Source organism: Lithobates pipiens, unplaced genomic scaffold (assembly GCF_037356315.1).
Source record: "Lithobates pipiens isolate NorthernLeopardFrog02 unplaced genomic scaffold, aLitPip1_a1.2 Scaffold_8, whole genome shotgun sequence".
NCBI classification, from domain to species: domain Eukaryota; kingdom Metazoa; phylum Chordata; class Amphibia; order Anura; family Ranidae; genus Lithobates; species Lithobates pipiens.
Window position 1 is genome coordinate 491680784 of NW_027507903.1, and position 27625 is coordinate 491708408.

A 27625-nucleotide genomic window follows, 5' to 3' on the forward strand; every position below is an offset into this window, starting at 1 on the left:
TGGGATATGGATCACTTTTTAACAAGTTTGTGTGTTTATTGTATGAATAAATTCTACATGCCAAAAATGTTTGTAATTCTGTTCAGCCAGTCTTGTGATTCACACACCTCTGCTAGGCTGCGTATTTCACATTTGTAGTTTCTTATATCATCTGCCTGTTCATTGCATGTGAAAGAGAATCCTCACATTCCTGCTTATGCTATTCTCCTTCCATAAATCACCAAAATAGTACCTATTCAGGCCCCCAGTGCCTGAATGATGTTAGCATGATAGGGTTGTGCAATGCAGCAGAACATGATTTGCTTGTGGTGCAAAACTTTTCACTCTCTGCCTGACTTCTGCTCTGTGGACAATTGTACAAAGATAAGTCAGAGATTTCAGGTAGTTATATATTAACAGTTTAATAAATATTTTGAAATATTTTGAAGTACATTATTATTGTTTTAAAAAACATAATTGGACTTCCTGGAGTTCTACTTTAAATTTTGGTAATGCAAATATATATTTTTAAATATCTTTTAGAAATAATAATAATAATAATAAAAAAAAAAAATATATATATATATATATATATATATATATATATATATATATATATATATATATATATATATATATATATATATATATATATATATTGCATATTCATATGTACCCAGCAGCTGGAGCTTTTTAGATGTTTTTCTGCCTGTTTATTCAATGTTGTATTTAAGGAGAGCATAATTAAACAACTGCTGTTCTGTTCCTTTACCTGACTCATAGTGCTCTTATAATCCTTTGTCATTTATAAAATTAAGATTGTGTGTGTGCATATATATATATATATATATATATATATACATATATATATATATATATATATATATATATATATATATATATATATATATATATATATATATAAAGTTGATCCAAATCCATTATAGTATTGTTCTAAAGCTAAACTGTAGGCAGATGTAAAAGACACAAATTAGGGCAGCTTCATATTCAGTAACTGAATTTGACTTAGTAACAGCTTCTTGCAGTCTCATGTACAACAAAGCTCAGACTGGCACAGGGCAAAACAGCACAAAGAATCAAGCAGGTGTACCACACTAACAAGAGATCGGTTGATAGGAGGAGAGAGCAGGGTTACAGAGAGATGAGCTCATCAGTCTGCTACTTCTCCTTTTACTGTCCAATCTCAGGTTGGGGAAGGGGCAAGACCTGTAAGTGCTGCTAGCTGCAGCTGAGAAAAAAACAGGTCTCCCGTCCAACCCAGGGAGGGCAGTGCTGTGTGGTGTAAATCTCAGGATTTGATGGACAGCAATACACATTCTTTGGCTGTTTAAACAGATCTCTTATATGTATTTAGTCTGTATATTTAGCTGTTTGCCTTCAGATTTAGGACGGGTTCACACTGGTACAACACCACAGTCGTACCACTTTGGATCCGACTTTTTGCCCTGTGACTTGAAGTCCGGCATGGGTCCGACTTCAATGAACAGGGATCCGACTTTGATCCCCGACAATACCAGGCACTGTAGGGGGAACTCCACGCACAATGTAAAAAAAAATGTCATGGGTTCTCCCTCGGGGAGCATACCAGGCCCTTCGGTCTGGTATGGATTTTCAGGGGAACCCCCATGCTGAAAAAACGGCATTGGGGTCCCGACCAAAATCCATACTAGACCCTCATCTGAGCACACAGCCCAGCAGGTCAGGGAAGGGGGTGGTGACGAGCGAGTGCCCCCCACCCCCCCTGAACTGTACCCACCCCAAAGCACCTTGTCCCCATATTGACGAGGACAATGGCCTCTTCCCGACAACCCTGACCATTGGTTGTCGGGGTCTGCGGGGGGGGGGGGCTTATCAGAATGGGGAAGCCCCTTTTAACAAAGCCACCAGATTCAGTCCCCCCCCCCCACCCAATGTGAAAGAGTATAGGGTACATTGATCCCCTACCCATTCACCTAAAAAAATAAAAAGAAATAAAACACATTACACAGGTTTTTAAAGTAATTTATTAAGGCATCTCCATCGTCTCTTCCGATCCCTTCTCCCCTCTCCAGCTTTTTTGCCTCCTCCGCTGATGCCTTCTCCCCTCTCCGGGTCTTCCCTGCTCTCCGCAGATGTGTTCTAGCCCTCTGCAGGTTCTTCTCCCTCTGTCCGCTGTCTTCTGCCTCTGCTGGGTCTTCTCTGTTATCTTCTCGCTCTTTTGCTGGGTCTTCTCCGCTGTCTTCCCGCTCTGTTCTTCCAATGTTGACTCAACGTTCTCTCCCGCTCTAATGCCGGGTGTGTGGTGTGCCACTGCTTATATTGGCATAGGGCAGGGTCACCGGGTGACATCATATGAAGTCACCACCTGGGGCATGATGGGCGGTGATGTCATAAGGGCTGGGTCTCCTATATAAGTAGTGGCACACCACGCACCCGGCATTAGAGTGGGAGAGAGCATCGAGACAAAGAAGACAGAAAAAGAACAGAGGGAGAAGACCCAGCAAAAGAGCGAGAAGATAGCTGAGAAGACCTAGACAGCAGAGAAGACAGAATCGGAGAGGGCTAGAAGACATCAGCGGAGACAACCCAGAGAGGGGAGAAGAACCGGGAGGGCTAGAAGACATCAGGGAGCAGGGAAGAGCTGGAGAGAGGGGAAGAAAGCGGCAGCAATGCCGGGGCTGCCTTAATAAATTACTTTAAAAACTTATGTAATGTGTTTTATTTTTGCCATTTTTTTTAGGTGAATGAGTAGGGGTACAATGTACCCCATATTCATTCACATAGGGTGGAGGGCTGGAATCTGGGGGCCCCCTTGTTAAGCCCCTCGCCCGCAGACCCCGACAACCAATGGCCAGGGTTGTCGGGAAAAGGCCCATTAGGACAAGGTGCTTTGGGGTGGGGGGGCGCTGGGACCCCTACTGCCCCAAATCACCCACCACCCCCTCCCCCATGTTGAGGGCATGCAGCTCCTTTCCTGACCTGCTGGGCTGTATGCTCTGATAAGGGCCTGGTATGGATTTTGGGGGGGACTCCAATGCAGTTTTTTGGGGGTTCCCCTGAAAATTCATACCATACTGAAGGGCCTGGTATGCTCTTGCAGGGGGAACCCATGCCATTTTTTTAAAAATCTGGAGAGTTCCCCTCCTCAGAGCACAAATCACATGCCAAAGTCTGGTCTTTTAAGACGGTGATCTGACTTTGAACTGACTTCAGTGATATTCAGTGGGCTGAAGTAGGATCAAAGTCAGACCAAAGTAGTGCAGGGAGCATTTTCAAAGTCGGACCGACTTGTGTTGGACCAGTTAAGATGGCTCCCATAGGGAAACATTGATTTTCACACATCATGCGACATGAGCTCCCAATGTCAGAGCATTTGTTTTACCAGTGTGAACCCGGCCTTAAAGCGGACCTCCACCCTGAAGTGGAATTTCCGCTCATCTGATCCCTCCCCCCCTCCGGTGCCACAATCGGCACCTTTCAGGGGGGAGGGGGGTGCAGTTACCTGGACCTGGATCCAGGTATCTGTACCCACTTCCGGAACAAGACCGCCGCAGATGCCCCCCCCCCCCCCCCCGTTGTGTTCTGGGAAACACACAGTTCCCAGGACACAGCGGGGACCAGCAAAGACGTGCAGCGCGACTCGCGCATGCGCAGTAGGGAACCCTGATTCCCTGACAGAGGATGGCGGCGGGGGCAGCAGAGAGACGAGCGATTGCTCGTCATCTGCCGCCGACATCGCTGGACCCTGGGACAGGTAAGTGTCAATTTAGTAAAAGTCAACAGCTGCAATATTTGTAGCTGCTGGCTTTTAATATTTTTTTTTAAAGGTGCAGAACCACTTTAAACATATATGTAAATGAAATGTGTCAGCTGTGTGTGAAGTAGATACAGAGTTTCTTTGAGGTGAGTTAACACTTTGCACACAGGTGAAGCTTAAAAATAAAGCTGGCGATTCTTCAATTCTTGTAAATTATGCAAACGTAAAAAATAAAAAATAAATAAAACACAAGCACCACTATTAACACCAGTATAGCCATCTATTTACCTAAATATATAGATGGCTATCTTGGTATCTGTATGTCTAAAGTTATGTAAATTTCTCTATTTTCTCTGAGCCCCTGACTGACTATGCCCCCTTTTCTTCAGACGCTTTGACAAATAAGGTTGCTTATTTTCTTTGCTTCTTCCTAGTTTAAATATCTTGCACGTGCCATCTACTTGCTGTTCTTTATTCCTGTCTCCCTATAGGCCCTACCCTCCGCGACCACCCCACGTCCAGTCTCTCCTTTGTATCGCCAGCCTTTGCTTCATCTCAAATCTCTCTCGGTGATTAGACAACCCCCCCCCCCCCCCCCCCACCGTTTCTCAGTCCATTGAAAACACTGAGCCTTGTTCTCGTCCTTGTTTGCCACTGTGCGCAAAGCCCCCTCCTCGCCGCCTGACATGTGACTGCACATGTGAAGAGGGGTGTTCGGATTTCGGGCCTCGGGGCACGGTTGGAGGAGATGTTAGACTGCCAAGTCGATGAGGCGAATGAGGCTGCCCCCCCAAATCAACCGGCAACAACAGCATGTGATTATGTAACGCCCGCAGTGTCTGGCACCGCGCTTCACTGGAGACACATCACGTGTTGTGCAATGCTCCTGGCCCTGAAATTCAATTAGGCGGCTCTGAACGATCGTGACTCTGCATGAGATAAGCTCTCTTCTCTCCCCTCTCCCGCTCTACGCTAGAAAGCAAATGGCTTTATTAGCTGCACATGAATACGCGGATTGTTGCTGATCCGCCGTGTGTTTGTATACAATACGGACTCAGCGAGGGCGTGGGGGCTAACGTTATGTAACGGGTCTCCATCACAGCCCCGAGAATATTGCATTCTCTATCTTTCATTTAAAGGGCCAACAGACTTTTGAAAGACATGAAAGTTTTCTTTATGTAAAAGAGCTAGCTGAACTTCTCAAAAATATGTATCTTAAAGTATATCTAAATTTAAGTATATCTATATCAATTTTTTATTTTTTTTGCATAGAGTAGGTATGTCCTGATCCACACTGCTTAGAGGTTATGCTGATGGGCATTCTTGTCAAACACAGCTGTCATCATTCTGATGCAGCGCTAATCAAACACATTAGCATGGAAAAAGCAGTGTTTAATATAGTCTTTCTTACTCAGGGTTCTTCCAGAGATTGTTAGGGGTTCCTTGAACACTGAGAAGTTCCTGCCACTTAAGTAACCACTGATACCAGTGATCTTGTTACTCAACAGTCGACATACTGCCCACTGACCACCAAAGTAAGGAGCATTCATCATATTGACCACTAATTATCAGTGTAATAGGGCCATTCTCCACTGACCATCATTGTAGGGGGGTCCTTCTCTACTGACTGCCAATGTAATAGGGCCCTTCTGGACTGACCGCCAATGTAATGGGGCTTTTCTCTCATTGACCACTAATGTAAGAAAGCCTTCTCTATTGACCACCAGTGTAATGGGACCATTCTCTCACTGACCATCATTGTAATGGGAGTCCTTCTCTACTGACTGCCAATGTAATGGGGCCCTTCTGGACTGACCACCAATGTAATGGGGCTTTTCTCTCATTGACCACTAATGTAAGAAAGCCTTCTCTATTGACCACCAGTGTAATGGGACCATTCTCTCACTGACCATCATTGTAATGGGAGTCCTTCTCTACTGACCACCAATGTAATGGGGCCCTTCTGGACTGACCACCAATGTAATGGGGCCCTTCTCTCACTGACCATCACTGTAGGAGTTCCTCTACTTATCGCCATTGTAATGGGGCCCTTCAGGACTGACCACCAATGTAGTTGGCCCTTCTCTCACTGACCACTAATGCAAGATAGTCCTTTTCCACTGGCCACCAATGTAATGGGGCCCTTCTCTCACTGACCATCATTGTAGGGGTTCCTTCTCTACTGACCGCCAATATAATGGGGCCCTTCAGGACTAACCATCAGTGTAATGGGGCCCTTCTCTCACTGATCACTAATGCAAGACAGTCCTTTTCCACTAACCACCAATGTAAGAGGGCCTTCTCTACTGACCACCATTATAAGGTGGTCCTTCTCTATGAACCACTGGTGTAAGGTGGTTCTTTTCCACTGACCATCAGTGTAATGGGGGAATTCTTTCACTGACCACCTTTGTAGGGGGAGGGGGCCTTCTCTACTGACTGCCAATGTAAAGGGGCCCTTCTGGACTGACCGCCAATGTAATGGGGCTTTTCTATCACTGACCACTAATGCAAGACAGTCCTTCTCCACCGATCACCAATGTAAGAATGACTTCTCCATTGACCACAAGTGTAACAGGGCCATTCTCTCACTGACCTTCATTGTAAGGAGGTCCTTCTCTATTAACCGCCAATGTAATGGGGCCCTTTAGGACTGACCACCAATGTAATGGGGCCCTTTAGGACTGACCACCAATGTAATGGGGCCCTTGTCTCACTGGCCATCATTGTAGGGGGGCCCTTCTCTCACTGACCATCATTGTAGGGATGCCCTTCTCTCACTGACCATCATTGTAGGGGGGTCCTTCTCTACTGACTGCCAATGTAATGGGGCCCTTCTGGACTGACTGCCAATGTAATGGGGCTTTTCTCTCACTGACCACTAATGCAAGACAGTCCTTTTCCATCAAACACCAATGTAAGGAGAGGGCTTCTCCATGGACCACCAATGTAAGGGGTCCTTTTCCACCAACCACTGGTGTAAGGTGTTTTTTCTCTGCTGACCACCAGGTTAATGCGGCACTTTTCCACTGACCACCAACATAAGGGGGTCCTTCTGCGATGACCCCCAATGTAATGTGACACCCTTTTCACTGTCTGTAAACGTAATCAAGTAATAATCAAGTTCTCGTCTGGTCATTTTATTACTCATATTTTTTATTTTTTTTGCAAAGTCTAAAAGCATATCTATTTCTATGACTTCAAATGTGCTTTATCATTAGCAACATACTTTATTCGATCTTATTTTATTTTTTTATAAAATGTACAGGATGCAAGAATTAAACCATCACAATTACGTAAGAAATGTAAGACCTTTATCCAGCAGAAGCTCATTCAAATGAGTACAGCGCTAAGTAGTAATCTCAGGACAAGGCATCATTTTATTTTTAATACAATTATTTTGTGGAATAGAACAGCATCGGTTGTAAAATATGAGGATGTCAACTGTCTTGTTATTTTATATTTTCTTTTATCTCCGACTTGCTGTTCGTGGCAATGTACCATGAGGTGTACATATCAGAATATTAGCAGGGTTCCCTGAGGCCTGAAAGTTATTTCCAGGGTTCCATTGTGTAAGGAGTTTGAGAAACGTTAATTTAATAGTAAAAGGCTGCATTTGATCTGCCTCGTTTACCATTCAAATACACTTCTATAGGACATGCTGCATCAGAAGAAATGAAAAGCAGATCAAAGCAGTTTCTGACCAGTCATGTGCGTTTGACATGCGTTTCAAATGTAGGAAAACAATACGCATGAGCATGAGCCCTTCTCTTAACACAAAAGTATTTTAACTGGAACAGAAGGGAGGATACAATTCCCAGTTGGACCACAGGCAGAAATACTGACCTGACAAGGATTCCTTACTTAATCCAAAACTGAAAAAAAAAAGTTTGGGCTGGAGTTTGGTTTTAACACAGCAGTTGTGAAAGGGTTCTATTAAAGTGATACTAAACACACACAATTGAATTTACAGTATCCCCTCTCATTCTGTTTGTGGATAATGGCACTGTAATTATCTTAATAAAAAAAAGTACCTTTTTCCTAATTGATATACAGCTGTCACATGACCCAGATCTTTCCCAGCCTGTCTGCAGGGAAACATAAGCAGGGGGAGCTTCTAATCCTCTGCTACTAGTCACATAAAAAAAAAAAAAAAAAAACAGCCTTTGGATTACAGAGTAAAAAAAATGTATCATCAATAAACTGTTTTAAATTGTCATACAAATTATGTGATTGAAATCAATTCTTTAATATTTTTCGGAAGTAACATGGTGTGGGCGGATTTCTGCCAGTCACAGGCTGTGTCACAACCCTCCAGTCTGTGTCTTAGAATAACAGGGAGGTGAAGCCTCCATTAATCTACATGTAATATCCCACCCCCATTGTCTTTAGCTGGTTAGTGGGCATGGAAGAGGAGGGAGGGAGTAGACTGTCACTGTGTATACGCCCTCATGTATGACTCTATAGTCAAATGGGCTGCTCATATGTGATAAGGAGGAAATGCTCAGGGTAGAAAATACACTGAAAACTGAGCATGTGCACTAGCTGCCACCACTGCTCTGTAAAATTCTCACCTGTATGCTGGGGACATGGACAGGAGGGAGAGACAAAAAACAGCAGAATCAACCAGTTTTTTGCAGGTTACAGAAAACAAATCCCATTGTGACTGAGTGAATATAAACAGCATTTAATACACCATTTTTTATAGTTTTTATTAATGTGGGTTTAATGACACTTTAAAGAGCAGGTAAGAAACATTAGTCAATTATCTGCTGGTTTTGGATAGGTGTAGCTGTGCTAAAGGCAGACAACAAATGCATCTGAGATTACAAGTAATCCATGGGAGGGAAGATTCAATAGGTGTTTTTTACAGGACCTCTAAACAGAACTACAGCTTCTTGTCACATGATGCTTTGCTGTGCAACCTGCATCCAACGGTCTTGTGTGTGTTCAGAGAGAGTGGTGCTGGAACCACAGAAAACACACGTCTCTATTTATGTAGATGCCAACTGTAGGCTCTTCAGAAGATAAGAAGACCAACAACCATAGAGGGTTAGCTGGCCATACAGAGAGGACATTTTGGTGGTTCCTGATGAAGCTGTGGGTCACCCTGTCTGCACCGCTGCACCCCGACATCCTTCAATCAAATAAGTGAAGGAGCTGTTGGAAATGTGGGTGGGGTGGGCAGGGGAAACCCCATATTAGTAGCCATGGTTTTGGAATGGAATGTCTGACAGGAGCATATAGGTGTTATTTTCAAGTTTACACAACAGACCTCTGCAGAAGATGAAAATTGTATCAATCAATGATTATCCTGAGTCAGTTTAAATGCAAAATCTTACCACCGGACCATAGTGTACCTCTAACTACTTCAGGTTCACAAATGGAGTGCTTGTAAGGTTTTATTTTTCTGTGTGTAAGTTGGACATAGGCCGGCACGAGTGCTTGCTCTGGCTTTCTCAGGGCTTCGGTGAAAGACCTCTTTGTCGGCAGGTTTGGCAGCAAGTGCGGTGTTACCAGCAGGAATCCTAAAATCACAAGTGACCTGTTAACACCTTCTGTGTCTCCAGGCTGAAGATCTGCCAGTGACTTGGTGGAGCAAACAGAACCATTAAAATCCTGAGCTCTGCTCCTGATTCTATTGGATTTTATTTCTCCCTTAAAGGAAACATCATACAAATTAAAACTGCAGAATAACAATTCTGGGTTAGTGAATTCTGTCATGTTCTCTGGATATCATTGTCCTGTTGCTAGCATATCTCCAAAAAGTCTAAAGGCCCATACACACGATCAGACTTTTTGACAACAAACATGCAAATTAGCTGTTTTGGAGCAACATCCGACTGTGTGTACGCTCCATCGGACAAACTTTTTTGTTTTTCATCGGACTTTTGTTGGCTGTGCGAACGGACAAACTTTCTGGCAACAAAAGTCCGATGGAGCAAAGTCTGATCGTGTGTACAGAAAACCACAGGACTTTTGTACAAAGTACAAACACCTATGCTCAGAACCAATGCAAAAGATCAGACAACAATACAGATGTTGACCAAAGGTGGCGGTAAAGAGCAGAAAAAAAAAACACATGATTTGGTGAAAGTTGGTTGAAAAAGTCCTGCTGTGTGTATGCAATACAAGTTCAGGGCCGACGCCCTTTGTACAAAAATTCAAGGGAAAGTTTGTACAAAGTCCTATCGTGTGTATGAGGCTTAAGAAGGCAGCTTTCATATGAGCCTTCACATTAATGGGAAACTCTTTGGAGGAGGGGGGAGCTACCTGCAACCCAGTGCATGTACCTTCCGTTGGACCCATACTGCAGAGACTGGAAGCCCAGTTACTATGCTGTTTAATAAGAGACCTGCCACAATAATAGAGACTGATGACGTGTTATACCAGACTACTGAAAGCAATTCCTATGTTTTAGGTTTAGAGGACCACTGAGAAGAGACTAACAAAAGACTGCTAAGGACTACTCCTAAATTACAGGATAATGCTAAGGAAAATCCTCATCTTATAAGACGCTATCACTAACGACTGCCAACCTATAAGGAGACTGCAAAGGACTATTTCGCAGTATTAAACCAAAAAGCAGTCATTTATTATATTGCAGCCCACCAATTCTTAGATGTGGTGGCTGCATTAGTACCTGTTTGCTGTGCTCAGTACACATCTGCCCTGGCATGGTGGCCAGGCAGTATAGCATTTTGTATAAGACCTGGTGGCACCTGAGTACCAGTAGGCCTACTTGCCTTATGGGAAAGGGGGCTGCTTTAGGAGAAGAACACATAAGTCAGCTATAGTGCCTGACCACCTTGCATTAGGGGTAAGTGTGACAAGCTTCACTTTCTTAGCCAATGTACACACGGTCGGAGATTTCCACAACCAAATCCGTCGGATTTTGCCCGTCAGATTTTGTCCGTCGGATCTTGTCCGAAACTGTTGCATACACACGGTCGGACAAAGTTGGCGAAAAATCCGATCTTTCAGAACGTGATGACGTAATTTCGTTATGATGGGACTACATTCAGAACGTGATGACGTAATTTCGTTACGATGGGACTACATTCTCTACACATGATCGGAGTATGTCCGATCGGCCCAGTTGGTCGGGAAATATTTCCAACATGTTGGAAAATTGGGTCCGAAGGATATTCCGACGGAATCAGTCCAATGAATACCACACACAGTCGGATTATCCGACGACACAGTCCGATAGGACACATTCCGACGGATTCTCCGACCGTGTGTACAAGGGCTTAGAGTATCTAAATCTGCTAATACATCTAAAGGCCCATACACACGATCTGACTTTTTGACAACAAACATGCAAATTAGCTGTTTTGGAGCAACTTCCAACCGAGTGTACGCTCCATCGGACAAACTTTTTCAGTTTTCATCGGACTTTTGTTGGCTGTGCGAATGGACAAACTTTCTGGCAACAAAAGTCTGATGGAGCAAAGTCTGATTGTGTGTACAGAAAACCATAGGACTTTTGTACAAAGTACAAACACGCATGCTCAGAACCAATGCAAAAGATCAGACAACAATACAGAAGTTGACCAAAGGTGGCGGTAAAGAGCAGAAAAAACACATGATTTGATGAAAGTTGGCTGAAAAAGTCCTACCGTGTGTATGCAATACAAGTTCTCGGCCGACGCCCTTTGTACAAAAATCCACAGGAACGTTTGCACAAAGTCCAATCGTGTGTATGAGGCTTAACACTCCCCTCCCTCCAGACTGGCAATGCTGCTGTCCAAAGGTGCCCCTGTTCTCCTTCATCCAGAGTGCAGGCATTCTTAATACAGAGGGTGTGTTACTGGCTGGATCACCAGGTGAAAGCAGAGGGAAAAAGCTTAAAAGAGAAAACAAATGCAGCCACATCTTAGGATTGATAAACTGCAATATATATATATTTTTGTTTTGGGTTTAATACTGCTTTAAGACTGCCACCACTTGATGAGAGACTGTCGTTGAGGATTGCCAACATGGAAAAAAAGAGACTGCTGTTATTGTTTTTACACTAAAAGAGACTGCTAGGGAAGGCATACACTTGCCAAGAGACTGCTGAGGGCAATTGCTGTGTTATAAGAGACTGATGAGTACTGCCAATGTGTGACAAGTGACTGATGAGCATTAATCCCATTTTGAACTAGGCTGTCTAACATGCGAGACTGCTAAACACTGTTACAAGAGACTGATGAAGATGATTTTTGACTGCTAAGGAATGTCAACATGTAATTGCTAAGGTTTGCCAACATTGGACAAAAGACTGCAAACATTGTTTCCATGCTAAAGGGACTGCTGATGATGTAAGTCACTGTAGAAGTGTGACAAGGGACTGCTGAGCCCTGTTCTCGTGGAGGGTGGAGGAATCCCCCCTGCCAGGACCTTGTATTCTGACAGTGGGACTTGCAGCTGCTGATTGACAAATGTTTTCCTGCTTGTCCCTTCAACAAAAGTCAGTCAAACGATCAGTGGTCCGTCCATAGGGTGCACCGTGCCCCTAATCCATGCGCCTGGCCCCTAGTCTACATGCAGGGTACCGGACGCATGGATTCCAATGGGTTTTTTTTTTTTTTTTTGACGCACGTGATTAGAGCCTGAGGCTCAAATTGGCTTCAAAAAAGGGTGAGCTCGGGACCCAGAGCCAACCCAGTTGTATGACAATAGCAAATTCATATTTGCTATTGTCTTGATTCTCCTACTGGCCAATCAGGAAGCTGGTCCTGAGACCCAATTGGCCAAGAAGTCTTAGGACTTCTTAGGTAAATTGACTCTCAGGACCCACTTTCTGTTCTGCCTGGAGGAGAAAGAACGGCCCAGAGCAAGGAGTAGCAGCCCTACCCCAGATCCCTGTCATCTGCCTAAGGTAAGAAAGCTTCTGATCATCGCCTTCCCATCCATCTCCCGCAGGGGGTGATCGCCACCTTCCCGTCCATCCCGTGTGGGAAGGGGATTGCTGCCTTCCCTTTCGTCTCCCGGGGGTGGCGTTGGTTTTCCGCCGCCCCCCCCCCCCCCAAATATTGAGCACCAGCCGCCACAGGAAACAATCAACCTCTGTCGGGCAAAGATGGCCGCAACACTGACTGAAAATTCGGAAACTCCCTGCTAAACCTGCCAAATTTCAGTCCGTCTGTGTCCAGATTTACACTAAGCTGCTGAGGACTACTAAGCTGGCCAAGGCATTCCTGAAGAAACCTGAAGGTACCCTGGTTGAAAAGGAACACAAGTAACCTTTACAAGAGAGTATGGAGCACTGTTCCTATCTTCCCATTTTCTATGATACAGAAGACAACTGGAGACTGCCAAACTGTGACAGAGATTGATCAGGACTCATTCTGCTTAATAACTTCTGACATGTGACAAGAGACACCTGTTCACTATGGATTCGTAACAGAAGACGGCTTAAAGTGGTTGTAAACCCTTACATATACCCACAGAAGTTTATAGCCACAGAGAAGGAACAAATCCTCCTATATAAGTTGTACCAGTTTTATCTGCAGCCTTTCTCCTCTATGGCCATCTAAAGCACACATTTCAAGCAGCATGTCTCATCTCTAGAAGGCGGGCGCGGGCACCTGATGTCACACACTGCATTGCACAGAAAGGGTAGCTAAGTGTAATCTGAGACCTCTGTGGAGGGAATGAACACGCCCCCTCCTACACAGTCTCTTTGGAAAACAATTAACCTTTTCAGTTCTGGAGGGGGATAGGCATCCCCAGGACTCTGTGGCATAACCTTTCAGAAGTGACTCTTGCAGAGGGAGGAGAGAACAGATAGGAACCACACTGGGTGCTTTGGATTGAGTTTAGTATATACACAGAAGGGATATATTTTGTTAATTTTTCATTTCAGAGATTTACAACCACTTTAACCTGAAATTTTAAAATGGTTTAATTAGAATATCTGTGCTGATGTGCTGGAGAACTTTGGTATTGTTGAGTACATCTGATCTGTGACAAGAGACTGCTAAGGAATATACCCCAACTGTTATCTATATTATATATAGAGTTTGCAGGGTCTTTGAAGTGTTTCAATACATTTCACATACAAACTAAAAGAGTGCTTTCACACTACCAGCACCTGGGCGTCAGTGGTAAAGCGTCCTTTTAGCGGCACTATTTGGCCATTAGCGGGACGGTTTTAACCCCCGCTAGCAGCCGAAAAAGGGTTAAATCCACCCGGAAAAACGGCGGTTCGGCAGCACTGCTCTTTGATTTCAATAGACAGGGCCCATTTAGAAACGGTGTATTGACCGCTCCTACAGTGCTGCAAAGACGTTACTTGCAGGACTTTTTGTGACGCCCTGCCAGCGCAGCGCCCCAGTGTGAAAGGCTTTCACACTGGGATTGCAGCTGAGGCTTTTTTTCAGGTGTTATTTTTAGTGCTAAAGCGGCCGGAAAAACGCCTCCAGTGTGAAAGGGTCTTAATCATTTTTTGGTGTATGAGTACTAGTGCATATTAAGATGCAATCTTTTAAGGATGAGGCTGGCCAGGAAAAATAACAAGTGGGCCCTTTTCATGTACCGTAACTCACCTATCTCATCACAGATTCATTTGCTTAGCAACACATGCTATTTTTGGATGGAAAAGGTTAATGGTAAGTATCAGGTGAGTGTGACACATCTTCCGGTAAGTTATATGGCCTGGGTTCTCTAACTTGTCTCTGCAGCGTAACGAATAAATAAATTGGATTGCTCCTGATTTATTTTCGTAGCTCGCAACGTCCTCCCTCCAGAGCAACCTAAATATTATTTGGCCGGGGACTTGATGGTGATTCTGCGCCAGTCTGTGACAATCTGCTTTTCTAGTATTATTTTTAATTTCACACTGGCTTTCATGCAATATTTTTTGTGCTTTGTTGCCTTAGTTCTGCAGGTTAAGGGGAACAAGCAATCTACATCTTTCCCCCTTCGTTCTTAAATATCAGGCCCACCGAGGTATGAATGCCTCGGCGCTCACAGCCATAAATCTAGCCGTCAGGGTTTTCCATAGCACCGGTCGAACAGGAACATTTTTCAAAGTCAGCAGCACCATCCGCCGAGCTCTGCATCTTCCAGTCGCTGTGGGAGCAAAGTGTGCTTCTTTTATCTCCTAAATCATCTCTGAGATCCTCTGTGGCTCCTCCTGGTGCCAGCTCTCGATGCAGTGCTGCCAGGACGCGCGGTATGGCTGCCAGGACCAAGATAAATCTCTTCATTATTGGCATCTGTTTTGCCTCGTTTCTCTCTATTTCTTTCCCCTCCCTGTTCTCCCTTGTTCCCTCCGTCTTCTTGAATCGTATAGCCACGTGCTCCTGGTTGGAACGCAGTAACACCATCATGCACGCTGTGGCCAGGTGTTTGGGTACGTTGGCAAGTTGCGTCATTAAAAGGTTTTAAAGAGGATCTTTGAACAGATGCTTGAGAGATGCTGGGAGCTTGGGCAGAAATAGTTGTTCTCTTATTGTTTGTGTGGCTTTATTTCTGGCCTTGAATTTCAAGTAGTTTTACTTAATTGAAAAGCATTGAAAACCTTGTTCAATTCCTCCGTATGTGGCAATCATGAACTGACTGTGTGGGCCCTTGCGGAAATGTAGGGACATGCAAATGTCTAGAAATGTATGTCATACAAACCTGCTCTGCAGAGTTTTTCTACAACTCTCCCCAAACACATTTTAACTATTAGGGTGTTAAAAGAGACTGCTGTGGTATAAGAAACATTTCTTAAATTGCAGTTGCTGAGCCCCATAAACAGAGATTCTATCACATGGCAATCCTTGTGCCTGATTCACATAGTTTCTTTCTACAACCCTACTACCCTAAGCAAAATTCACTTTAACTGCTGCTGTTTAACAAGAGACTGCTATGTTACAAGAGATCTACAACCATTATAAATACTGTACCTCCCCCCCTCCCCTTTTGTATGCGAGATCACATTCCCTCTGTTCTCATCTGCAAGAGCTAGAGGAGGAGAACCTTCAGCACACTGAACTTCCCAGTGAAAGATTGTACAAGGGGGGAGGGTGTCAGGACAAGTCTGATCATTGGAGAAGAGCAGGCAGAGATTTCAGTACAGCTAGAGAACGGGTGTGTTTTCCTGCCTAGTGTGGTCAGTTATTAATAGGAAAGCAGAGGGACTGGAAGGAACACTAGGGATTGCACACAAAGTAAGCAAAACAAAGAGAAGAAGATACTTTTTAATACAAGTACATGGTACAACAGCCACATATCAGAGATATGAAATATTGAGTTTACATATTCTTTAATGTTTTAGTCTGAGTATAGATCTGTATTTGTCCTAAGCGTGTTTAAATTCCAACTTCATGAGAAGTGTTTTTCTTGATCTTAGATACGGTACATATTGAAAGTACTGCCCTCCTGAACCCTTTTTACACCCTTAAAGCTGAATTTCAGGTATAGATTTTATAGCATAATTACACTGGTCAAGCTTATCAATATTCTTTTTTTTTTAATTAAGGCCTCCAGAATCAAATTCAGTATTCTAAATGAGGTCTAATAACAGATCTATATAGGGGAATCAGGACCGCCTTTCACTTGCTGGTGATCCCTCTTGTTATAACAAAATATATACTGTATATCGGCAAATCAGGGCCCCCTGCTGGTCGTTCCTTCAGTGATAACTAAATATCTATATAGACTAATCAGGACTTCCTTTCTTCTGCTGGTGATCCCTCTAGTGATACCGAAAGATTCATATAGGGAAATCAGGATCTTCTTTCTTCTGCTGAGGATCCCTCTAGTGATAACTAAATATGTATATAGGGGAATCAAGACTTTCTTCCTCCACTCCTAGTGATCCATTTAGTGATAAATTAGGACTATTAAGGGCAATCAGGACCTCCTTCCTCCTGCTGGTGATCTCTCTTGTAATAACGAAATATCTATATTGGCATTGCTTCTCTGCCTTTTGGCTAAGATCAAGTGTAGTAGATATAAATCAAGACTTTCTTCCCCCTAGTGATCCCTTTAGTGATAATTAAAGATCTATAAAGGGGAATCAGGACCTTCTGCTGGGGATCTCTCTTGTGATACCTAAAGATCTATATAGGGAAATCAGGACTTCCTTCCCCCAGCTGAGCATCTCTCTAGTGATACCTAAAGATCTATATAGGGGAAACAGGACCTCCTTCCTCCTGCTGGTAATACCTCTAGTGATAACTACAAATCTATATGGGGAATCAAGACTTTCTTCCTCCTAGTGATACTTCTAACTTAAAATCGGTATAGAGGAATCAGGACGTCCTGCTAGTGATCCCTCTAGTGATAACCTAAAGATATATCTTTGATATATTGAAGTGCTCTGTAGCATTACTGCTTACAACTCTACCAAAATCTAATTTTAACTACTACTGTGAAGAGATTGCTATGTCACAAGAAAGCGCTGTCACATGGCAGCTACTACTACTTTCCCTAAAACCTACTTTATTACTGTGTTTCAAGAGACAATTCTTAAAGAGGAACTGCAGTCTGCTCACATCATTTGTAATAAAAACATGTTTGCCATTCTGAAGCTTCCCTCCAACCACTTTGCATATTATTTTATATATACTGCGATTCTGTATTTGTTAAATATGCTGCAGAAGTCTCCCTCCACTGAGTCTGGCTGCAATGAGCTATATAAGATTTACTTTCAGAAAAAAAAAGGTTTTACTACCCAAAGTTAAAATAGCAAGGGCAGAGGGTTTAATAGATGAAAAGATTAAAAAATGACTGAAATTCCACTTTAAGTCAGGCGATAGACTGCTGAGGATTGCCAACACAAGGCAAGACAGTACTGTGGACTGTTGCCATGTTGCAAGAGTACAGAGGATGACAGGTACATGCCAAGAGCTTATTGCTTTGTTAAAAATTGGGAATTGCAGTTAGTGTTCCTGATCCTGCAGAGTTTCTGTCCATATTCTGATCTTAAACCCAACCTAAATGCTACTGTGAGGCCTGATTCACACCTATGCATTCTTAGTGCATTTTTCAGATTTTGCACTACAGAACGTGTTCCATGGGAAACCATGTTAAATGGACTGCAGTGCAAATCTGCAAAATGCAAAAAGCACTAAAAATGCATAGATGTGAATCAGGTCTAACAAAAGACTGCTTTGCAATGAGAAAGGTGGGTCACTTTGGAATACCTGTGCCTTAGTGGGTAGGGTTTTTTTTATCTACAATGCTACCCAAAGCCTGTTTTAAATAATCCTATGTCAGGCTCGATTTGCATCTATGCATGTTGCTTTTAAGTGCTTTTGCAGTGCGTTTTACAGTGCTTGCCGCATTTTTGGACACGCGTTTCTCCAGCAATTTTTCTGAGATTTTTTTTTTTCACACTGTATAAAGCTGATTGCTAAAATCCATACCAGACCCTGATCCGAGCATGGTCAGGAAAGGGAGGGGACGAGCGAGCGCCCAAACCATATCAGGCTGCATGTCTTCAACATGGGGGGGGGGTGGGTGCTTTGGGGCAGGGGCCTCTTCCCGACAACCCTTGCCCCCAGATCCTGACCCCCCCCATGTGAATGAGTATAGGGTACATTGCACCCCTACCCATTCACCAAAAAAAAGTGTAGTGTGAAAAAATATAGTAGACAGTTTTTGACAAGTCTATTGTTAAAAATATCTTCTTCTTCCTCCGGTCTTCCTACATCTTCTCCTGCATCTTCCTCCACTGGTCTTCTCCTTCTCCCACTTCTTCTTCTGCTCTTCTTCTTTCTTCTGTCTTCTTTGTCTGGTATTCTTCTTCCTCTGCCGCTAACCCTCCTCCGATGCTGCGTCCCGCTGACCTGTCTGTGCCACGGGTCTGGTATGGATTTTTTTGGGGGGGGGGGTCCCACACCGTTTTTTTTCACAATTTTTTTTTTTGCCGGCAATTCTTTTTTTACATTCAGCGGGGAAGCCCACTGACAGCTGATGACTCGTCGGTTGTTAAGGACGTGATGGCCAGCTTCCCGACCCAATTCTTAGCGACCATTTACCTGCAGTGAATGTACAGCTAAAAAAACACACAAATCGTGGCAAAATCGATGTAAAAACACGGTACTTGCGTTTTGGATGTGGGTCCATTAAAGTCTATTACATGCAAAACGCTGCATTTTGCAGGAAAAAAGTCCCCATCCCTTTCCAAAAACGCAGAGGGACAAAACTGCATTAATGTGAACCATAGGAACTCATGTTAAAAAAAAATCCCTGCAAAATGCATCAAAAAACACAGTAGTGGGAATCGAACATAACAAGAGACTGCATATCACAAGAAAGTGCTACATAGCACCAGAGAAGAAGAAACATATATATATTGAGGACTTCTGCCATAGTATAGGAGATTGTAATGTCACGTACACACGACTGGACTTTTTGACGGACTTGGTCTGGTGGACTGGAATCCATCGGACAATTCGATTGTGTATGGGCTCCAGTGGACTTTTTCTTCCCAAAAGTCTGGTGGACCTAGAAATAAAACTTGTTACAAATCTGTCCGCCGGACTCGAGTACGGTCGAAAAATCCGGTCGTCTGTGTGCTAGTCCGACGGACTAAAACCAACACTAGGGCAGCTATTGGCTACTGGCTATGAACTTCTTTATTCTACGTCATCACGTTCGAATCTGTCGGACTCGAAGTCCGTTCGTTTAAAAGTCCGGTGGACCTCAGCTGCAAAGTCCGTCGGATTGTCCGCCGGACCAAGTCCATCGAAAAGTCCGGTCGTGTGTACGTGGCTTTAGACTTTTCTTTTTATTTATTGCACTCTAGTGACTGCTTCCATAGCTTACTTCAAAATATCCCGCAGGTGCCATGGGGGAAAATGAGGCAGATGCTTCAGGACTTTTTAAAAAAATAGTAATGTCTCAGCATTTGCACAAAAATCACAAATAATACTTCTCTATGTGTATATGGAATTTAGCTAGTTCTCACTTCACAGGACAACACACACCACATATTTCTAAGCCTGGATAGCAGTTACAGTTCGTCACTGACATCATGTCTACACATCATTCACTGCCTGATGCCTGTCCATCCTGGGTGGGGCCTGTGGGGGCTGTCCGTCGTGGAACACTCCGTCTCAGCTCCCGGGGGGTACGTTCTCTGTATATGGTGAGACGCATGGTCCATACTACCATGCCATCAACACTTGGATACCCTAGATACAATACATGCTTGCTCCTGATGAGCGACACTAATTCGCAAAACGCATTGAGCCACCATCGTGTTCCAATTATGTGTCATATCAGTATAATTTCTACTGTATCAATTATTTCCAGTCTATATACCTTGTTTACCTATCTGTATGGACTGTCCCAAATTGTGCATTATCCATGTAAAATAAAGTTTTTAATTTTGTTTATTTTCTCATCCCTCTTCAATGTTAGGGATTAGAGTAGTTTCCAACTATACAGGTATCTACTTATGTATGTATATATGTATGTATGTATGTATATATATATATATATATATATGAACTTTATTAAATAATGAAATATAGTTACCTATGAATTAATAATGTGCTACAAAATAGAATAAAATATATACTATATATCATAGATATGTTCACTACTATAAATGAATAGATTATCCTGTCCCTCACGTACTTCATGGAAAGTCCCGCTCTCTTTGCTTTTCTTTTATATATAATACAGGGATGGAGGTTAATGACTGCGTCATTACCTCATATAAAGTCCCACCAACCCCCTTTCCTCGTTAATACTTCTCTATGTATTTACCAGCAAAGTTGGCGACAGGCTCTCGTTAACATGCCAGCGTGGGGGGAGTCACACACTGGAGCCACAAATAAAACTGTTGCACTTGTAACTATCAGCATGTTCCTTTTAAGCCTATTTTGCTACTTTGTTCCTGAAGTTTAGACAGGTAGAAAAAGCATGATTAGATAGAAGCAGATGCTTAAAAATGAAAAAAAAAAAAAAAACAGTGGCCTCTTAATTTTGCCCGCTCGAATATATATTCGCATAGCCGTAATTAGAAAGTCGAGTGCTTGCCTCTGATTGTACTACAAAGCCACCCTAATGTCACCATCTAAAAAAAAAAAAAAAAGATTCATCAGAATCCCTTGTGATTGCCGGCTGCTTAACGACAGGGCTTGATTGCAGTGGCGGAGTCGTGACGGGCGGCGCTTTAGGAGCCCCAGCGAAGGGTTAAAGGAGCGCAATTTGTAAACTCTTCTAAATCACATCTAGGCAATCCGGAGAGATGACATTAAGTGTGAAGGTTTTTTTTTTTTTTTTAAATAATATGGATATTGAATAATGTTTCCCAGAAAAATGAGGCACTTGTTTTAGTAAATTGTAAATTCAGGATTTCTTTTTTCTTTTTTTTTTTTTAAAGTAGGTAGCACTTTAGCATGGCAGATGATTCGCCAGGTTTCACATGATGAAGCACTTTGGGTAAAATTCAGGAGATGCTATTAATTGTAATGTATCTTCGTTCTTCCATGCGAGCAAGATGAAAAGTTTTCTGTTCTTTGGGAGATGTTGGGAAGAGAGTTATTGCGCTGATTATCAATTAACACCTTTCGTCACCGCAGCCTGTGGTGAGCGGCTGAGAGAGGGGACGGATGATAAATGCAGGTTAGTGTAGGATGATGAGTAGACTGGGGCTTCTCTCGCGGCTGCTGGCCATGAAGGGGTTAATGTAGACGTAAAGCCTAACATTTAGTTTGCTAAAGCACATTGGGGTTGATTTACTAAAGGCAAATCCCCTTTGCACTACAAGTGCACTTGGAAATGCAGTCGCTGTAGATCTGAGATCTGAAATGAGGGGAAGCTCTACTAATTTTATCAGCCAGTCATGTACAAGCAAAAATGCTGTTTTATTTTTCTTGCATGTCCTCCTCAGATCTACAGCGACTGCGCTTCCAAGTGCACTTGTAGTGCAAAGTGGATTTGCCTTTGGTAAATAAACCACACCCCCCCCCCCCCCCCCACACACACATGTGAAACAATTGCCCTTTTTTTCCATTTTTGATGCATCTCAGGGCTTGTTCACACTGCAATTTCAGCGATTTGGATGCTTTTTTGCATACGCATTTACAAACATTTTTCACATTTTTACATATTTTTTACATACACATTTACACACATTTTTGATGCATTCTGACATGTTTTCAATGGGGGTTATTTAGATCCGAGGGGGACATTTGAGGAAAATGAAAAACAGCATTTTAGCTTGCACATGATTGGATGATAAAATCAGCAGAGCTTCCACTCATTTCAGATCTACCCCTTAGATTTAGAGCGACTGCACTTCCAAGTGAACTTGCAGTGCAAAGTGGATTTGCCTTTCGTAAATAACCCCCAATGTGTTCCAGTGCATTTTGTTCCCCTTTTTTTATATTCTGCAACCCCAATTCCAAAAAAGTTGGGACGCTGTGTAAAATCATATCAAATGTTTAACCATTTGCTGACCGCGCTATAGCCAAATAACGGCTAGTTCTGGGAGTCCGTCATATGGCGGCCTTCGGTGATCACGGTCACCGTGTGCCTGCTGCAGTGCACGGGAGTAGCACTCTGTGATCACAGTGACCACGGGCTGATCACAGATTGAGGTAAAGGGCCAATCAGCTGCTCTTTTCCACATGTTCAACTGTGTTCAATCACAGCTGATCACGGATGTAAATAGAAGCCGGTGATCGGCACTCCTTTCCTCATGCTGACAGCATGAGGATCAGAGAAGAGAGCTGATAACCAGATTCTCTACAAGGGACATGTACAGTGATATTCATGGCACCGACTATCATTGTCCTGATTATTAGTGCAGTCTAAACAGTGCTCAGCAGTGCTGCCAATGTGTGCCCAGCAGTGCTGCCAATGTGTGCTCACCAGTGCTGCTAATCTGTGCCCGCCAGTGTTGCCAATCAGTGTCACCTATCAGTGCCGACTACCAGTTCTGCCCACCAGTGCTGCCCATTAGTGCAACCTCATCAGCTCACATCCGTGAAGGAGAAAAATGACCTGTTTGCAAAATTTTATAACTAAACTATGAAAACCTTTTTTTTTCGGTATTTGTTTATTAGGAAAAAAAATCCGGTGATTAAATACCACCAAAATAAAGTTTTTATTTGTTTGGGTACAGTGTTAAATGACGCTGACGCTGATGATGCGCAATTGTCATTCAAAGTGCCACTGGGCAGGAAGGAGGGTACAAGTGCCCAGTAGACAAGTGGTTAAACTGAGAACATTTTACTAAATACCATACCTATACCATGTACCATTTAAAGAAAAAAAAGTAATTTTGAAATTAATGGCAGCAACATGGGGTCAATTCACTAAGAGTTAAGTAACAGCAAATAAAATGCACTAAAATAACGATTGCGTTAAATCAGTTTTGAATTTTGCGTTAAATAATGAATGCAGTGCTTGTTCAATTGAGCGGTAATTACTACATGCGGTAATTAATCGCATTGAGCTGGTTGCTAAGGAGCAGGCTAGAGCGGCTAGCCGGCCACCGCATCCTTAACAACAGATGACTCATCAGCTGTCAGTGGCTTTCATGCTGACAGCTGAATGTAAAGAAAACATGCCGGGAATTAAAAATTATGAAAAAAAAAAACAGCATGGAGTCCCCCCCCAATGCATACCAAGCCCTGCGGGTGGGGAGTATATTGGAATCCCTACTCATTCACCAAAAAAGTGAAAAAAGACAAAAGTTTTTGACAATTCCTTTATGAAAAAAATGAAAAAAAAAAATCACAACGCAGGCACCACTGGCAGAACCGAAATAGAAAAAAAAAGCTCTGCTCACCACGAACGCTCCAGCGGTCTGCCTGCCCCACCGTGTGACATTTCTTAAATAGCTATGGGGCAGGGGCACCCGGAAACATCACCTGATGGCACCGTCCCCCTTGTGACTTCATGCTGGGTTGGTGATGTCACAAGGGGACAGTGCCATCAAGTGACATCGCCGGGTGGCCTTGCCCCACAGCTAATTAGGAAATGTCACACGGCGGGGCAGGCAGACCGTGGGAGCGTTCGTGGCAAGCAAAGTTTTTTTTCAGGTCTGGCGGTGGTGGCGTGATTGGCGATGAATCTACATCAAGGGAAAAAATATATATATTTTTTAATAAAGGAATTGTCAAAAATGTTGTACTGTATTCACATTTTGGTGAATGGGTAGGGGTACTATATACCCCATACTCATTCACATGGGGGGGGGCCTTGTTAGGGCCTTGTATGTATTGGGGGGGACCCCACAAGGGTTTTTTTTTTTTTCATTATATTTAATTGCCAGTATGTTTCTTTTATATTCAGCTGTCAGCAGTAAACCCATCTTTTGTTAAGGATGCGGCAGCCCACTCCTTAGCAACCAGCTCAATGCGATAAATTACCGCATAAAAATATGTGGCAATTACTGCATTATCAAAACTTTACCACAGTAGTTATTTACCGCACAATTCTTAGTGAACTGAACATTTGTTCATGGGGAAAAGTCACGGGGAAAGCAAAAGAATTGTCAAAGGATCTGCGGGAAAAGGTAGTTGAACTGTATTAAACAGGAAAGGGATATAAAAAGATATCCAAGGAATTGAGAATGCCAATCAGCAGTGTTCAAACTCTAATCAGGAAGTGGAAAATGAGGGGTTCTACGGGAACTGGAGGCTTTTTGCCAAGAGGAATGGGCAGCTTTACCATCTGAGAAGATAAAGAGCCTCATCCACAAATACTACAAAAGACCTAAAAGCTGTCATTGATGTCAAAGGGAGCAATACACGGTATTAAGAACTGGGGTATGTAAACTTTTAATCAGGGTCAATTGGGTAGTTTCTGTTGCCATTATGATTTAAAAAGATTGATAATAAATGGATTTAGCCACTTACCACGAGTGAAAGAAAAGTTTTCGTGTTATCATTCATATTCTCTGAAAAATGGCCAAGAAATTAATTCTGCCAGGGTATGTAAGCTTATCAGCACAACTGTATATTTAATAATATAATATATAACTATCTACAGTACAAATATCATCAAAAGATTTTGATAACCTAGAGCAATGATGGAGAACCTTGGCACCCCAGATGTTTTGGAACTACATTTCCCATGATGCTCATGCACTTTTCAGTGTAGTTGAGCATCATGGGAAATGTTGTTCCAAAACATCTGGGGTGCCAAGGTTCACCATCACTGACCTAGAGAAATCTTTGTGCGCAAGGGACAACGCCGAAAAGCAATATTGGATGCCCGTGATCTTCTCGCCCACAGACGGCAGTGCATTAAAAACAGACGCGATTCTGTGATGGACATCACTGCATGGGCTCAGGAATACTTATCTGTGAACACCGTTCTCTGTGCCATCCAAAAATCCAAGTTAAAGCTCTATCATGCGAAGAAGGATCCAAATCTGAACATAATCCAGAAACACCACCATCTTCCCTAGGAAAAAAACTAACTTAAATTGGTCTGTTTCAAGGTGGAAAACTGTTCTGTGGTCAGACTAATTCAAATTTGACATTGTTTTTGGCAACCATGGGTGCCTTGTTCTCCGGACTAAAGAGAAGATCTTCTGGCTTGTTATTAGCACTCAGTTCAAAAGACTGCATCTCTGATGGTATGGAGGTGTATTAGTGTGTATGGAATGGGCAGTTTGCACATCTGGAAATGCACCATCAATGCTGACCTTTCACCAATTGAAAATATTTGGCACATCGTGAAACGGAAAAATGTGACAAAGCAGACCCAGGAATGTTGAGCAGTTATACCGCGTACACAGGACCAGTTTTCCCGTCGGAATAAACTCCAAAGGTTTTTCCGACGGAGTTCCGCTGAAACTGTCTTGCGTACACGCAATCACACCAAAGTCTGATCGTTAAGAACACGGTGACGTACAGCACGTACGATGGGACTAGAAAAAGGAAGTTCAATAGCCAGTAGCCAATAGCCTCTGTCTCGTACTTGCTTCAGAGCATGCGTAGTTTTTGGTCCGTCAGAACAGCAGACGAGCGGTTTTCCCTATAGCAATTGGTTCCGTCGGAAATATTTAAAACATGTTCTATTTCTAGGTCCGTCTGAATTTTCGTAAAAAAAAGTCAGATGAGGCATACACACGATCGCAATATACAATGAAAAGATTCCGTCAGACTTTTGCTGTTGGACATTCCGCTGCGGCATTAGAATCCTATATCAGGCAAGAATGGGACAGCATCGATCTCCCAAAAACTCCAGCAACTGGTCTGCTTAGTTCCCAGATGTTTAGAGTGATGTTAAAGTGATTGTAAACCCTTACATACAGTATATCCAGTGAAGTGAACAGCCTCAGATGATACACAGAGATGAATCAAATCCTCCGACATAGGTTTTACTTGTTTATCTGCAGCCCTCTTTTCCCTGCACCCTTAAAAAGGGCAGATTGTGTTAAAATCTTGCTTCATCTATCAGGGTGCACAGAGGCTGTAGTAATAGTGTGTGAGAGTTGATTGGAGGAAAGTCACCCCCCCCCCCCCCCCCCCACATAGCAGAAGAACTGTGTTCTGAATAGACAAGCTCCATTCTAAGCTGTCCTCCCTCCCAACACAAATTTATCTCAAGAGTCGGGAAAACTTCTCAGAAGTGACACATGCTGATAACAGAGGAACAAAGCACCAGCGAGAAACAACAATTAGCGCTTTGGAGAGAGATACGTTTGCCCACTTACAAAGAAATTCAGGGTCTATGATTTTTATCATAGTTGTATTTTAAATGATAGAGACAGATTATCAAACAAAAATCCTGAAAAAGCACAAAACACAAATGCTATAAATTAAGTTTCAGTTCAGTGAGTAAAAGGAGTATTTGATTCCCAAGCAAAACATGACTTAGTACTTGGTGGAGAAACTCTTGTTGGCAAGCACAGAGGTAAGACATTTCTTGTAGTTGGTGAGCAGGTTTGCACACATCTCACGATGGATTTTGGTTCAATCTTCTGTACAAATCTTCTCTAAATCCTTAAGGCTTTTTGGCTGTCTCTTGGCAACTCAAAGTTTCAGGTTCCTCCATACATTTTACCTAGGATTAAGGTCTGGAGATTGGCTAGGCCACTCCATGATTTTAATGTGTTTTTTCTTGAGCCACTCCTTTGTTCCATTGGCGGTATGTTTTGGGTCATTGTCATGCTGCCCATCTTCAGCGTTCTGGCTGGTAAGAAGGTTCTCATCCAATGGATGGGGCCATGTATTGTATAATCTTGGATGGGAACCTTCTTCCCTCAGGCAGAACACTGAAGAAGGGTCATGGATGGATCTTTCAGCATGACAATGACCCAAAACATACTGCCAAGGCAACAAAGGAGTGGTTCAAGAAGCACATTAAAGTCATGGAGTGGCCTAGCCAGTCTCCAGACCTTAATCCAATGAAACATTTATGGAGGGAGCTGAAACTTTGAGTTGCCAAGTGACAGCCAAGAAACCTTAAAGTGATACTAAAGGTTCATTTAAAAAAACAAAAACAAACATATCATACTTACCTCCACTGTGCAGCTCATTTTGCACAGAGTGGCCCCGAACCTGCTCATCTGGGATCCCTCGGTGGCTCTCTCAGGTCCTCCCCATGTCCAATAACCCCGTGGGAGAAGCACTCTCTCAGGGGGTTATCTTGTGGGCGCACTCCCAAGTCCAGCATTCGGCATCCGGCCCCGCCCCCGGCGGCCACGTCATTGGATTTTATTGACAGCAGCGGGAGCCAGTGGCTGCGCTGCTATCAATCTATCCAATCAACAGCTGAGAATCCACTAGCAGAAAGCTGGTGCGCCCCATGAGACAAGTTCGAGGGTTCGGGTAAGTAAAACGGGGGGGCTGGGGGCTTGTCACTGACAGGTGTTTTTTCACCTTACTGTATAGTATGCATTAAGGTAAAAAACACAAACCTTTACAACCCCTTTAAGGATTTGGAGAAGATCTGTAAAGAAGAGTGGACCAAAATCCCTCCTGAGAT

At 43.2% G+C, this 27625-nt stretch overlaps 1 protein-coding gene and 1 pseudogene across 1 annotated transcript in view; both read left to right on the top strand.

Moving 5' to 3' along the window:
* The window catches only part of ITPR2 (inositol 1,4,5-trisphosphate receptor type 2), a 482081-nt gene that overhangs the window by 298672 nt on the left and 155784 nt on the right, over positions 1 to 27625 (top strand). The window lies entirely within an intron of this gene.
* Positions 16628 to 16762, top strand: LOC143964692 (U2 spliceosomal RNA; annotated as a pseudogene).